We start from the raw sequence: 13,793 nt of genomic DNA, 5'->3' as shown, positions 1-13,793 counted from the left end.
ACTCCCAATGAAACACTTTCATTCTTCTTATTTAATTTCCCCACCATTAGTATCACTTTGGTAATTTTCAAAAATTACCTTGTTGCAATCTGAAAAATTGGGATTTCATTAAACCTATAAAGTAATCTGTGGAGAATCAAAATCTTGGCCACACTCTTTCTGCCTGGTAACAAAGTGTGGTGTTCTTTTACAAATATATTTTTTAAAGTGTGTATGGTGTGTGTGTGTGTGTGTGTGTGTTTGTGTGTATACATGTCAGAGGATATCTTTCAGGAGATGGTCCTCTCCTTCCATTGTGGGATCCAAGGGTGGAACTCAGCTGTCAGGCTTGTGAGATAAGCAATTTGACCCTCTGAGTCATCTCACGAGCCCTGAACGACAATGCTCTGAGTTTTCACGTCTTATTTTAGCATCTTTCAGTGGCTTTATAGTTCGATGTGTATAGGTTCATGGGAGCAGGCACTCTGTCTGCATTTGTATTCCTGGGGCCAAACACAGACATCTGGGACACACTTGGAACATAACTGCTGAACAGTGAGCCATCTCCTGCATTGTTGGTGTGTTCCTGTGTGTCTTGCTGTGTGCTCCACTGAGGCTGTTACAAGCCTATAACAGTTTTGAACCCCTTCGCTTTTACATAGTAATGATATTACTTTGTACATTTATTTTATATCTTGTCATTATTTTTTTCATTAATTGAAATGTTTTCAGGAGATTCTTTTGGGCATTCAGGAGAATTATTCTACTTCTGTTTTATGTCTTTTTCTTTTATAAACCAGAATTTCCAGAATCATGTTAAAAGCTAAAAAGGAAAGGTGTTTTATATTCTACTACACCTTCTCAGTGTACAACCTGTTTTCTAGTAAGTACAATGTGGCTTGTTGGTGGCTTTAGGACTGACAAAGACAGGAAATGGCCCTTCATCTATTCATGTATCCAGTTATTGTTAATACATTTTTGACATTTGTTATATCCCAATTACTCTACTGGTCACATGGACTTCACATGTGTCCTGGATGTGCCTCCAGCGCCCGCATTACTTACAGTCTGGTGGGAAGGATCAAAAGTGCAATGGGAACCCAGGATACAGTTTAGAGGTCTCTAATTAACTTCTAGGAAAAAAATCTGAGGCTGAGGCACGACACAAGGACCAGGGATGCTGAGATGGTGGGCATGGAGCTGTGAGATTAGGTTCAGAGGTCCGGGTTTCTAATAAAAGAAGTCAGAGTCAGCCTAGATAAAGGCAGGGATGGTAGAAAGAGCCCATTGATATAAAGCTGAGAATTGGGAATCAGGTCAGAGAAGAATGGAACTCCAAAGCCAGAATTCCCATCCCTGTCATGAATCACAGAGGGGATTCCTGGATCTCCTCCTATGGAGAAAATTATAGGACAAAGGAAGAGGATGGCGGAAAGGTGAAGGGCAAAATAGTCTCCATAGAAAATCATTTCCTTCCTTCTGGGCCTAGGGTGAGGCTGAGGAGGCAGCAGAGTGGACTGGAACAGTGTGTGATGGAGACACTGGCATGTCCAGGGTAAGCCTAAGCCACCACTATGCACATCTCCCATACCTCCTTATGCCCCAGCTAGCACCTACATCCTGCCCCCGATACTCTCCATGCTTACCCTGGAGCTGAATTCATCCCAGCACAGTCAGGCAGGAGCAGAGAGAGAGAGTTGGAGGGGATCCCCGAGTGCTGTTAAATGCACCCCTCCTCCTTCCCCTGGGAGCTCAGCCTTCAGCTCAGCCTATGGCTTGGAGACAAGAGCTGCCTGCCTGACTCATGGTCTTCTAGGAGCACTGAGGGACCAACCTGGTCACCAGGATCTTCCTATGGTCTGTGCTATTCAGGGTCCCCTCTCTGGAACTAGAGACCCAACAGAGATGGGATAACTCGACCTTATGCCCCAAACTCAGCCTGCAGCTAACTGCCTGGGTAGCTCTGGCAGGGAAGGGTCAGGGAAGGGACTGTAGTAAGGTGTCCGTTAGTCCAGCAGGCTGGTCCTAATTGAGATGCCAGTAATGCAAGGAAAGGTAACCTCTACTGGGCATGATTTTTGTGTGTGTATATATGGTGGTGGGAAGGTGTGGAAGGATCAGCGGGGACTCCTATGGAATTTATGAGAGGAGATGTTGCAAGCAGGAGGCTGAGGACTGGGAGCTTCTGATGAGGTGGGGTCATATCACCCCATATTAGTGGTGGGGTTTCTAGAGATAGGTCCTTTCAGATGACTTGCAGAGGTGACTCTGCAGACCTGTGGCAATGCCTTGACAATTGTCTGACCAAACCTATTTCCCTCCACTCACTGTTTTGTCTCCCTCCTGCTTTGGGACCAGAGAAGAAACAGATGAGATTCTGGAAAAGTCCACGCAGGAGGGGACATCTGAGCGAGGCCTGAGATGTTGGGAAGCGGTTGCCCAGGCTGAGAGGACAGGTTCTGTGGCTGAGTTACAGCTTCACATGAGGATCAGGGACACCTATGTGCGTGGGCGTGGGGGTTTGAGGTCTATCCCAAAAGCCAGGGATGAGGGTAAAGAGAATGGAAAGCAGAAGCCAAACAAGACTGGGTGACTTGGGGTCCAGAACTTGAGTTTGCTTCAGCAGGGATGGACTGAGGAAGCAGCATGGTGGTATCCAGTGGGGAGTCACAGGGCTGGAGGACCTTGCAGATGCCTGTCAGGGATCCATAACCCAGGTTCAGATGTGAGGTTCACTGAGAGAAGGGCCCTCTGCTCACTGGGCAGGACACATCTCATATGACTCTTCCCTGTGGCATGCAGGCCAGGACTTGGTTTCTCAGTGCGAGTCTCACTGAGCTCCTTAGGCCTCCACTGTTGGATTGTAAATGGCTCATTCTTCACTGAGGTGGCCTCTGGGTCTGTCATTCAATGGCTCACAAAGCTGCCTTTCTCACCTCTTCGTCCCTGGTCCCCACGACTGTGGCAGCTCCCACTGGACATACCACTTGGTCAGTTTACATCTTGGCCAACTCCAACCTCAGAATGGTTTGCAGTTCCGCAGTCTCTGTTTTCATTTCCAAATGCTCCATAAGAAAAGGCCACAAACTAGGTGCTTACATTGATAAAGAGGTTTCCTTTCTGGTGGCACACGGCTTTAGTCTCAGAGGCAGACGGATCTCTGTGTGGTGGCACACGGCTTTAGTCTCAGAGGCAGGCGGATCTCTGTGTGGTGGCACACAGCTTTAGTCTCAGAGGCAGGCGGATCTCTGTGTGGTGGCACACGGCTTTAGTCTCAGAGGCAGGCGGATCTCGGATCTCTCTCTGTGTGGTGGCACACGGCTTTAGTCTCAGAGGCAGGCGGATCTCTGTGAGTTTGAGGCCAGCCCAGGCTACAGGAGTGAGTTCCAGAACCACACAAGGTTTCCTCTTACAGTTCTGGCGGCTCTCATCCTCAGACCAAGGCAGCTGCTAGCCATGTTTCCTCAGTGCCTTTATGAGAGAGCACACGCCCTGCCTCTTCCAGCTGGATGCAGGCTTTCCTTGGCCTGTGTGGTGTAACTGTGCCCATATTCACAAGCCCCCCACCTAACTCGCCCCTGTCTTATAAAGACATTTGTTATTGGATACAGCCTCCCTCTGAATAGCAAAAGGATCTCATCCAAAGATCCTTTATTCAATCAATTTCATCTGCAAAGCCCCTTTTCCTAAATAAGATCACATTCGTAGGCTCTGGGAGCAGGACCTGGGATTTTCTTGTGGGTTCGTCACACAGCTCCCCAAAGTCCTTATGTATAGAATATGAAAGAAGGGAGATGGTTAGCGAGGTGGCCTTGGTCTGGAGGTCTTATGTAGGTGTACATGTGATGACCGTGGCTGGGTGGGAGTGAGTGGGTAGGGAAGCAGGGTGGGGGGAGGGTATAGGGGACTTTTGGCATAGCATTTGAAATGTAAATGAAGAAAATATCTAATAAAAAAAGTTAAAAAAAACCCAACAAAAACAAAGGCTTTGTCTCATCTTGTAGAGGTTTAAAGCCCTGGACTGCAGAGTTCAGCACAGAAGGATGAGACCTGCCTGTGTAAGGCTATGGCTACCCCAGGCAGTCTTTCTGGAGGAGGTGAGCTTCAAGCCTTCTCTTACAAAACAGCAGCCCATAGTTGCTGAGTGACCATTCAGATAGAAAGATGCTATTCACCCAGGGGTCCTCTGAACACTGGAACCCTCAGCTATGCCTCTCCTTTGGTTTAGAGCTTCCCCAGGCAGGCAGGGTGAGCATCCTCTCTTAGACGGAGATCCTCCTGCAGATTGGCAATGTCCAATGAGATGGTGAGATGCTGAGGCTGCAGAGTGCAGGGGGAGGGTCCTGAGGTCTCCATGGCAGGTCAGCCAGGAAGAGAACAGAAAGTGGGTACAGGCATCTCCAGGGCAGTGCAGTCACCATGGGCCTGCTCCCTTTACCTACCCCTATGCCTGCCAGCTTTTCTTTTCCTTCGTCTTTCTTGGAAGTCTGCCGTGGCTGTGCTGAGTTCCTTGGCTCTTTCTATGTATCAAATGCTGCCAGTCTTACCTCCAGCTTTCTTTGCAGCCTGCTGCTAAAGCCTTCATTCCAGGTCATCTCCAGGTCTCCTGCAGGTCTGCCCTTCTGGCCACTTCATTTTTTCCAGCCCCTCAGCACCTAATAAAAGCCTGCCGAGAGAGGCTCTCACCATCAACCTCAGCAGGTCTAGACACTCGCCTTGCATCAAGGCTTATCCCCTGTCACCCTTCCGGAGAGCAAACCTCTCTGCTCCCTGCTCATGCTATGCCTACTCCTCTGCCTGACGGGCCCTTTCTTCCCAAGCTTCACCTGGCTTGTGCTGAGCAGCAGGTACCACCATCTCTGGAAGCCTCCTTGCCTACTTTTGTCATAGTCCCCTGAATCTTTCAGCAGAAGGGGTTTAGTGGTTGTCACCACCACTGTGCACCATCATGGCAGAGGGGCACTGGGCAGCCCACCTGGCTTGTCAATCCCTCAGTAGTCCTTACTATACCCCAGGACTGTAGGAAGCCCTGTGTCCACCATCCCTCTTCTCTTTCCTCTTTCTAGGTCTCCACAGTGTCCTGTCCTAAGCTTTCCTCCCCTGATTTCTCTCAGTGGAGATGGTCAGGTGTGTCAAATCCCCTGTCTGTCTCTTCTGGTGGGGTGTATCAGTTAGTCTTTACTAATCAGATACAAACTAGAGAGAGGGACCCTCAGCAGAGAAAAAAAAAAAAAGAAAAACTTCATCAGATTGGCCTGTAGGCATGTGTATATGGTGTCTTTTGCTTTTTTTGTTTGTTTGTTGATTGATGTGGAAGGGTCTAAGTAAGTCTGGGCAATGCCAGCCCTTGGCAGATGGTCCTGTGAGGTGCAGGGAAGGCAGCCGAATGTGAGCCTGGGAGTGAGCCAGTAAGCAGTGTTCCTCCATGGTCTCGGCTTCAGGTCCTGCTTCCAAGTTCTTCTCTTGAATTCCTGCCCTGGCTTCCCTCAGTGATGGATTATAAAGTATAAATCGAAAGAAACCTGTTCCTTCCCAAGGGAGGTTTTAGTCAGTGTTTTACTACAGCCGTAGAAAGCCAAGCATTCATGGCATTCGAAAGTCTTCACATGTGCAAAGACTTGACGGTGGCTCTGGTCGGTGTAGAGGGGTGGAAGGGATGACTGTCTTGGGTAGAGTGGACAGGAGGCCCTTTTAGAGACAAGGTTTCACAGACGTTCTTGACATCTGTCTCAAGAGATTCACCCACCATTTGTGGGGCTTATCAGAGACTTGTATCTCACTTACATCTGTACCCCTCAAACCTGAACCTCAGCCCAGAGAAATGGAGCACGTGACCCTAGGAGGTACTGAAAGGACCACAGGGAGAAAAGAATTTAGATTCTTGAGGTGTGCCATACTCTGACTGTGAGTCCTTGGGCTAGTCACCCCCAGGCCTCTTTTCTCCTCTTTCTTAAAAGGAGGGCGTTAGATTGGGTGGCTTTCCCTTCCTGGATCACATGTTAAAACAAATTAACCTACGTTTTATTTTATTTTTTTGGAGTGTGTTATGTGTGGATGAATGTATGAGCATGTAGAGGCCAGGAGCTAATATCAAGCGTCTTCCTATATTGCTCTTCAAGGTGACTTTGAGATGGTCCCTGGAAGCTGGAGCTCACTGCTGTGGCTAGACTGGGGCTCACCTTTCTCTGCCCAGAGTCCTGGAGTTACAGGTGTGTACAATCATGCCTTAAAAAACAAAACCATTGCTTCTGGATATCTGAACTCAGCCTTTCTCAGCACTTTATTCACTGAGATGTTCTACTCTGCTGGATTAGATTAGACCACACTTGTAATGTTTTCAGTGCCTGACCAGACTGTAACGAGAAGTCTCATCACGTTCCTCAGCTAACAAGTTCTACAGTACACTGTGGAGAGGAGTATGTCACCCACTGCACCCCAGTGCACCGGAGAGCTGAGGCTCTGAGCAGGGGGATTGAGCCCTTAGTGACAAAGGTAGGCCAGACGGCATCTCCTGGTCCAGCAGTCTCTGGTGCCCACCCTAGTGCTGGGGCACAGGACACACCTTCTGTCCCCTAGATGCTAGGCAGATTCTCCTACACACAAGGTTCCCTCCTCTTGATCACCGTATTCGCTTAGCCTAATGTCTCCATCGGTGCTGGGCACAGTCTTAAAATGACTGTTGGTCCCTCTGGCAGATCCACTGTTCCCTCCAGCTTTCAGGAAAGGGACAGAGGAAGCCTCCTAGGTTGTAGGCAAATTGCCCAAGAGACGGTCTTCCTTCAAATCTTGTCCCAGTCAGAGAGGGCAGTCAAGCTTGGGGGTTCAACATTGCTTTGGATAGAGGGGGCCTGGACAGAGGGAGGTGGAGCATAGATCTGGGCTATGAATGTCACACACTGTGCATAGGGGGTGCCCCTCCAGAATTCTCTTTGATCCCAATCCCCAAAGCAATCTCTGTCTGTCTGCCTCTCTCTGTGTCTCTCTCTCTCTGTGTCTCTCTTCTTCTTCTTCTTCTTCTTCTTCTTCTTCTTCTTCTTCTTCTTCTTCTTCTTCTTCTTCTTCTTCTTCAACCAAACCAAACCAAACCAAACCAAACCAAACCAAACCAAACCAAACTACATGGAATGAAATTCTGCAAGAAGTAATAAAAGTATTGTAAATGAAAAGTGTTTAAACAAATTACTTCTATATGGCATTTCACAGCTATTAAATAATGTAGTATAACTGTGGAACCATGGGACATGACTGAGAATTTGCTAAACAGTGCTAAAATTAAAAACAAAACAAAACAAACAAACATTGGTTTAACATTCCTTCCCTTTACCCCAAAGATATTCAGGACATGCCTTTAATTACAGCACTCGACTGACAGAGGTGAGTGGATCTCCATGAGTTCAAAGCCAGCCTGGTCTACATATTGAGTTCAAGGTGAGTCAGAGCTGCATAGTGAGATCCTGTTTTAAAAATAAAGCTGTGATGACTGGAGAGATGGCTCAGAGGTTAAGAGCACTGACTGCTCTTCCAGAGGTCCTGAGTTCAATTCCCAGCAACCACATGGTGGCTCACAACCATCTGTAATGGGATCCTATGCCCTCTTCTGCTTTGTTTGAAACAATGTACTCACATAATAAAATAAATAAATAAATAAATAAATAAATCTTAAAAAAAAAGAAAGCTGTGAAATTTACTAAGGGAAAGGTTAGCAGCACCTTGCCAAGAAGGAGCCAGCTCAGTTGCACGGATCCTCTCCAGTGTTCTGACCTCACCGTTTAAACCCTAGATGTTGTAGGTCGTTGGAGCCTCACAAACCTCTGTAAATTAATGATTATCAAACCTCTTCCAGATGCGATGTACGACAGAGCTTGCCCTTGGCCAGGACTCTGTTCTAGTAAGTATTAACTGGGACTCAGAATCAAGTCTCCTTCTGATGTGGCTGATCCCATTTTAAGACCCCTGGCCTGGGCCCTCACAGGGTGCATGGAGATCGCTCTATGGGAATGAATGAGAGCACTATGGAACCCATGAGAACAGGAATTGGGCTGAATAAATGCATGCCAATCACAGTAGTCTCTGCTGTTTGTCTTTCAATGGGTGGTTGAACGTTGTGTGGGAGAGAGAATTTACTGAGATTTTTTTAAGCCTGAAGTTAAGTCTGCAGGTATGGTGGCTGGGCCCACCTGTCAAGACCTGGCAGGATGATGTGGAGCAGGGCCTACCCTGCAAACTAATCCTTGCATGGTGCTTTGGGCTGAGCACCCTTCCCCCCAGATCAGACATTGTGTTGAAGACCTCAGACTGTAAGCGGAGGGACTGAAAGCCATATCAAAAAAATAGTGTGATATGGCTGTGTGTGGTAGGCCAGGTGAGAGATCACCTGAGGCTGGCCTGAGGTCTTGGGTCCTGATGGGAAGGAACCTGGCAACCCCAGTTGTCGCATCCCAGTTCCTCCCAGTCTGAAAGATGATTTGGTTGTGGGGATCTTTGATTTCCAGACAAAGCTTCTGGAGTGGCCTGCTCTTTCCAATCCAGTCTGGACCCGGAGCCTTCCCCAGGATCTGTGGACCAGAAAGAAGACCAGTAGCCTCTTGTGGGACCTTTGCAGCCAGAGGTCTCCGTGTCTGATCAGTTACAGACTGCACTTCTCAGAAATGTCACAAGGTGGCACCCAAGCACCACACTCCACAAGGTAACTGCTCCCCACTGTCTGTGCTGGAAAGGATTGTGCCTGGGCTGTCTGAGCCTGGCAGGGCTGGTGTAGAGTCCTCTCATTGCTAGACTTCCCTTCTACACTTTAACACACCCTCTAAAAGACTCCCAGGCCATTCCAGTGTCAGGTCACAGAGCAGGGCACCCGGTTCTGTTCTGGTTCTGAGAAGCTGGGAAGTTATTTTTCCCACTTTGAGGCTCAGAATGCTCTTCTGATGAACAAGCACGATGATAGCATCAACTTCATCCCTCTTCTGTCCCCTTTGTTCCCTCCACCAGACTTACTGAGCCCCATCTAGATTAGGTGTAATTTAGGTGTATGTGCAGGGTCAAATGAGGTCATAGCTTGTGTACACACACACACACACACACACACACACACACACACACAGAGTCATACAGTGTGAAATCTATAAACAACAGCTGAGACTCTGTCACTGATCTTACAACAGCCCTGTCTTGACCCCATTGCTAACTCACAGAAGAGGAGACAGGTGAGGCCTTTTCTGTGGACACACAACCAGGAGGCAGCAGAGCTGGGGTTTGAACCTGGACCATTTGGCTCTAAACCCTATCAATGTTTAATAGTTTCCATGTTTAATAGTGTTGGGTACTCTGGCTTCTCTGAGCTCCAGCCCCAGTTTTCTCTGGGGGGATTTTGGACCAACTTTGGCCACTTGTTCTCCTATGATCTGAATGTGAAGGGCCTCACAGGATCCTGTGTTTGGACATTTGGTCATCAGCTGGTGGCTGTTTAGGAAAGAACCTGGGGCCTAGATGGTGGACACAGGCTGCTAAGGGTAGGACTTTGAAAGTCAAGCCTAATTCTGTGCTGTTGGCTTCACGCCTACTTCTGGGCTGTTGTGAGGCGTGGCACTGTAAGCTCCTGCTGCCCACATATGAGTCACCGGCAAAGCCTTTCCTACCTCGGTGAACTTTGCCTTCTGAAACCAAGTATCCTTACCCCCTTAAGTTGCTTCTGCCAGGGATTTCTTCACAACATCAAGCAAAGCAATTAACACCCTCTCCCATCTGGATCCTAAACTCCCTACTCCCTGAGAATCCCCACTCATTCTGCATGGTTGGTCCTGGTAGAGACTCACAAGAAGGTCAACAAAGCAAGTGGAAGCATGAGCCCACTGATGATTCAGGAGTCCCGAGAAGGTTCCAGGTCCAGCTTCTCTCTGCCGCCCCTGAGCCCAGGTCTGTCAGTCAGCAGAGACCTAAGTCCTCTGTCCTCAGTTCTGGTCCTAGCTTGGATGTCCATTGTGTAGATCGGGGTGACTGATCTCATCCCTTCCCCAAAGGTCTGTGAAGGCATGTGAGAGTTTTCTCCCTCACGGAGAGGGTGAGGCCCTTGACTGAAGAAGGGCCATGGGGTGCATTTTAAGTTGTATTTCATAGCGAGCGCTTTGCCTCTTTTCAGTTTGGGGCTTATCTGGAGTTAAATGCTTGTGTGGAGGCAAGAGAGAGCAAAGTGAAACACAAGGAGACAGAAGACAGATCCTGCCACCCCTACTCCCTCTGTCTGTCCCCAGGCCTCCCTTTCTCTGCCCGGTGTGTGCTACCTTACTCTTGGGGCCATTCAGTGAGTGTCAGAGCCCCTTTAGGGTGAAGTAATGTGTAGCTGCTAGGGGAACTTCCTGCTAACCTCCTCCAATATTCTCTGGGCAGGGAAGCCCTGGGTTTTACTCTGGGCTTGGTGACTGCCAGATGGGTGCCCTGGCCTTTGGAACTACAGTTGCCTTGTGTTTGGGACAGTACCAGATAATTCTACTCAGCCCTAGCATGTGCAGAGCCTGCTCATCTCGATGCAGATCTCACAACTCTGTTCTCACAGCAGCCTTTTGGAGCAGGCACTGTGCTCCAGGGAGACTGTGACATTTCACATTGATGCCATCCCTACCCCAGCAAGAGCTGGGGTGCTGGGCCTATTGCCCAGTCTAAGGCTTCATGAGACTCCACGCCTGCCTGAACAGAGCAAGGCGAGCCTCTAACCCAGAACCTGCAGAACCAAAACCCAGGACCTGATACCCAACCTGGCACAGTTCAAGGGAGAAAAGATATTTTCAGAATTACTGGCATCAAATTTTGTGGTCCACCACTCCCCTACCCCCATTTTATTAAAATACAACACAGTGCTAACCACAGCCAATAAAAGTTTACCTTGGTCTGGGCCTATGACAGGTGTTTTATAGACACTGCCTTTATTCGCATAATTTTTTTTTGTAGTACATGTGCTTAAAAACCCCCTTCCCATTTATAAACAGAGGTTCAGAGAAGCTAAACATGTATCTTATGTGCATTTACACAGGTAGCAGCAGAGTTAAGATTGAGCCCAAACTTATCTCAGTCCAAAGCTACCATTCTCTACGAGGGGGCAGTTGCAGGAGGTGGGCAATCGGGAATTGTCTGGGGCTTGGCTTATTTATCTGGACATAGAGGTGAGAGTGTCTACCTCGTGCACATGAGTTGCAAGTATGTAAGATGTTTGCTTCTGAAACAGTGGCCATTTGTCACTGGCATCATTTCTACATCAGCCTCCCTCCTTCCCTCCTGTGGCTGCTGTGAGAAGGAAATGAGGCTCAGGTGGTTGAGGAGCACTTGTGATCTGCCCTGGGAGTGGAGGGACCATCATCCGGGTGGCAATGAGACCATGTTTCAGTGTTGTGGTGCTTGACCTTGTGTGTGTGTCCTAAGACAGGATGGGGGACAAAGCCAGGGCATCTCACCAAGTTGAGGCCAGCCTGAGGCCTGAGGAGCCAGCAGTGCCCCAGATGGCCAGGCAGTATCTGGGTCTTAGGCCAGCCTCTGATGCCACACTGGGCTTGAGCAACCTAGAGAAACCTGGGCATCAATGGGGACTTAGTGTCCCTCGGGTTTGGAAAAAGTTTTATCTGCAGCAAAGAAAGTTGTGGGCCGCATGGGAAGAAGTTGTGAGGGCTCAAACTTTTCTCGCTCTGAGCTCGTTGCAGTGTCCCCGAGGCTGCCAAGTGATTTGCCACTAATTAAGCCATAATGAACTGGACCTTGGTGTCTCCTTTAGTCTCCCCATGGGGACACAGACTCAGCAGGGCACCTGGGGCCCAATTACAGCAGCCTGGGCCTAATGCTTGGTCCAGCTGAGGCCTGCATCTCAGGGAGTCCCATCTGTCCCAGGTGCCCACTCTGCTTGCCTGGCCAAACTTTTAATGAGCAAAGTGGCTACTTCTCTTACTTACCTGCCAGTTGCGCAGGCATGACCCTTGGGCCCTGCCTGCTCTCGGCTTAAAGAGATAGAGTGATTTTTAGTGTGTGAAAGATTGTAGTGGATCTGTCAATCAACACTGACCACATGTGACTCTGGTGCAGGTTCAGGCCTCTCAGGCCATCATTCTCAGCAATAACAGTCACAGGGTTGACGTGAGGACCAGATGACATCACACACACTGAAGAGCTGGTTATTTATCAGTGGTTGTTATTGTCCTTAGCCCTGCTGTGACCTTGACTCTGACCTTTCTTTGCTGCAGATAAACTGAACTAGAGCCAGCTCTGACCTGGGTGCTCATAATCACGGGTGTGGGCTTCCTGCCTTGCTGGCCATTGCACTCTCTGCTTCAAGCTGGGTTGACCTAGTGACTGTGCTGTTTTAAGGTCTCCTTTAGCCCAAGTGTCTCTTTTTATTCTCCCAATGTTCCCTAAGCCTCCAGAAAACCAAGGGCCCCGTCTGTAACCAGGTCCATCCCTCACTGCACAGATGGGAGGAGATACAGGAGAGGCAGGACTTGCATGGCTGCCCATCTCAGTGAAGCTATAGGCAGGCGTTCATCTGCATACCCATTTGCAGCCTCCAAAGCCAAACCAGGCATACGTCCTTTCTCCATTATTTATTGGGCACATTCCCGTACCTCTCTTTCTCCAAATAAGAAAATATTAGCATTCCTCTCATATGCTAGTTTTATTAAATGAGTTAGGGTCCATGTGGAATGCTGGAACTGGGCCTTGGCATGGTGGGTTTTCAATAGCCATCTTTCCAGTTGCTAGGATCCAGCAACTGATCCACCAGACATCAAGTGAAATCTTACTGTGTGCCAATGTTGGTGGTACTAGGCCCTGCAGATACAGCAGTGAACAGGCTGGCCCTCAAAGTTAATTTTTACTGGAGGATTCAGATACACAGGGCCATTATTTCAGGATCAAGGGTGTGGCAAGCTGAGGTGGGGTAAAGCCCTTAGCAGAGGAGCCTCAAGCCCCCTGTAGAGAGATGGGGTGGAGACAGTCAGGGAAGAGTTCCCAGCATGAAGTATGAAAGGTGTGAAACAGGGTTTACTGAGTTCTCACAAGGATGACCTCAGTCCACCTCAGGTCTCATAAGGTAGCAGAGGTTGCTTAGATTCTCCTGAGTGCAACTGATGGCCAAATTAGCTGTCTAAAGTCAACCAGCCTGTAAACAGTGGTGCCAGAATCCAACACGGAGTTGCTTAAACTCAAATCTTGTGCCCATTTCTTCACCTACGGGGTTGTCTGTGATGGTGGTTTTGACGGACAGGTAGAAGGGGGAGGCCCTTGAAGGAGAAGAGACCCTCTCACAGAAAACTAGCTTTCATGAGGACTCAGCCCTGAGATGAGGACCCTAACCCTGCAAGTACGGTGGAGGGGCAGCATGGAGGCTGTCCTAAGTACCAGCACAGGCCTGGCCACAGCATGCCTGAGCCCTGTCCACTCACTCGCGTGACTATGACCTAGAGAAAGTGATGTCATGGCTCCGCACATCAGTTTCATTCTGCAGAACGGGAGAATGACAGTAGTAGGCAAGTGTGGCAATGCCCCCAGCCTCCAGCCCCGAAGCTTTATGTTGCCACCCATAGCATTCGCAGCTCTGAGTTTTTCTCTCTCCCCCAAGTAATCCAGGGAGTTTTAAGGGGTAGATTGGCACATGCGATGGTGCTTGGTGCACAGGAAAATGACCAGAAAATGTTGTCATTATGAACATTTGAGATGTATCCCAAAGTATACCCCCTCAGGCAGTGCTACAGGATGCTAGTGTATGTTGAAAAAGGATGTTCTGCTATAGTAAGCATCAAAACACAGACTTAAACCAAGAGAAACATCTTTTCCCTCGGAAAGAC

The sequence above is a fragment of the Mus caroli genome, unplaced genomic scaffold (genome assembly GCF_978045245.1).
Source record: "Mus caroli unplaced genomic scaffold, Mus_caroli_1 scaffold_8, whole genome shotgun sequence".
Lineage (NCBI taxonomy): Eukaryota > Metazoa > Chordata > Mammalia > Rodentia > Muridae > Mus > Mus caroli.
Note: the sequence above shows the minus strand (reverse complement) of the source record.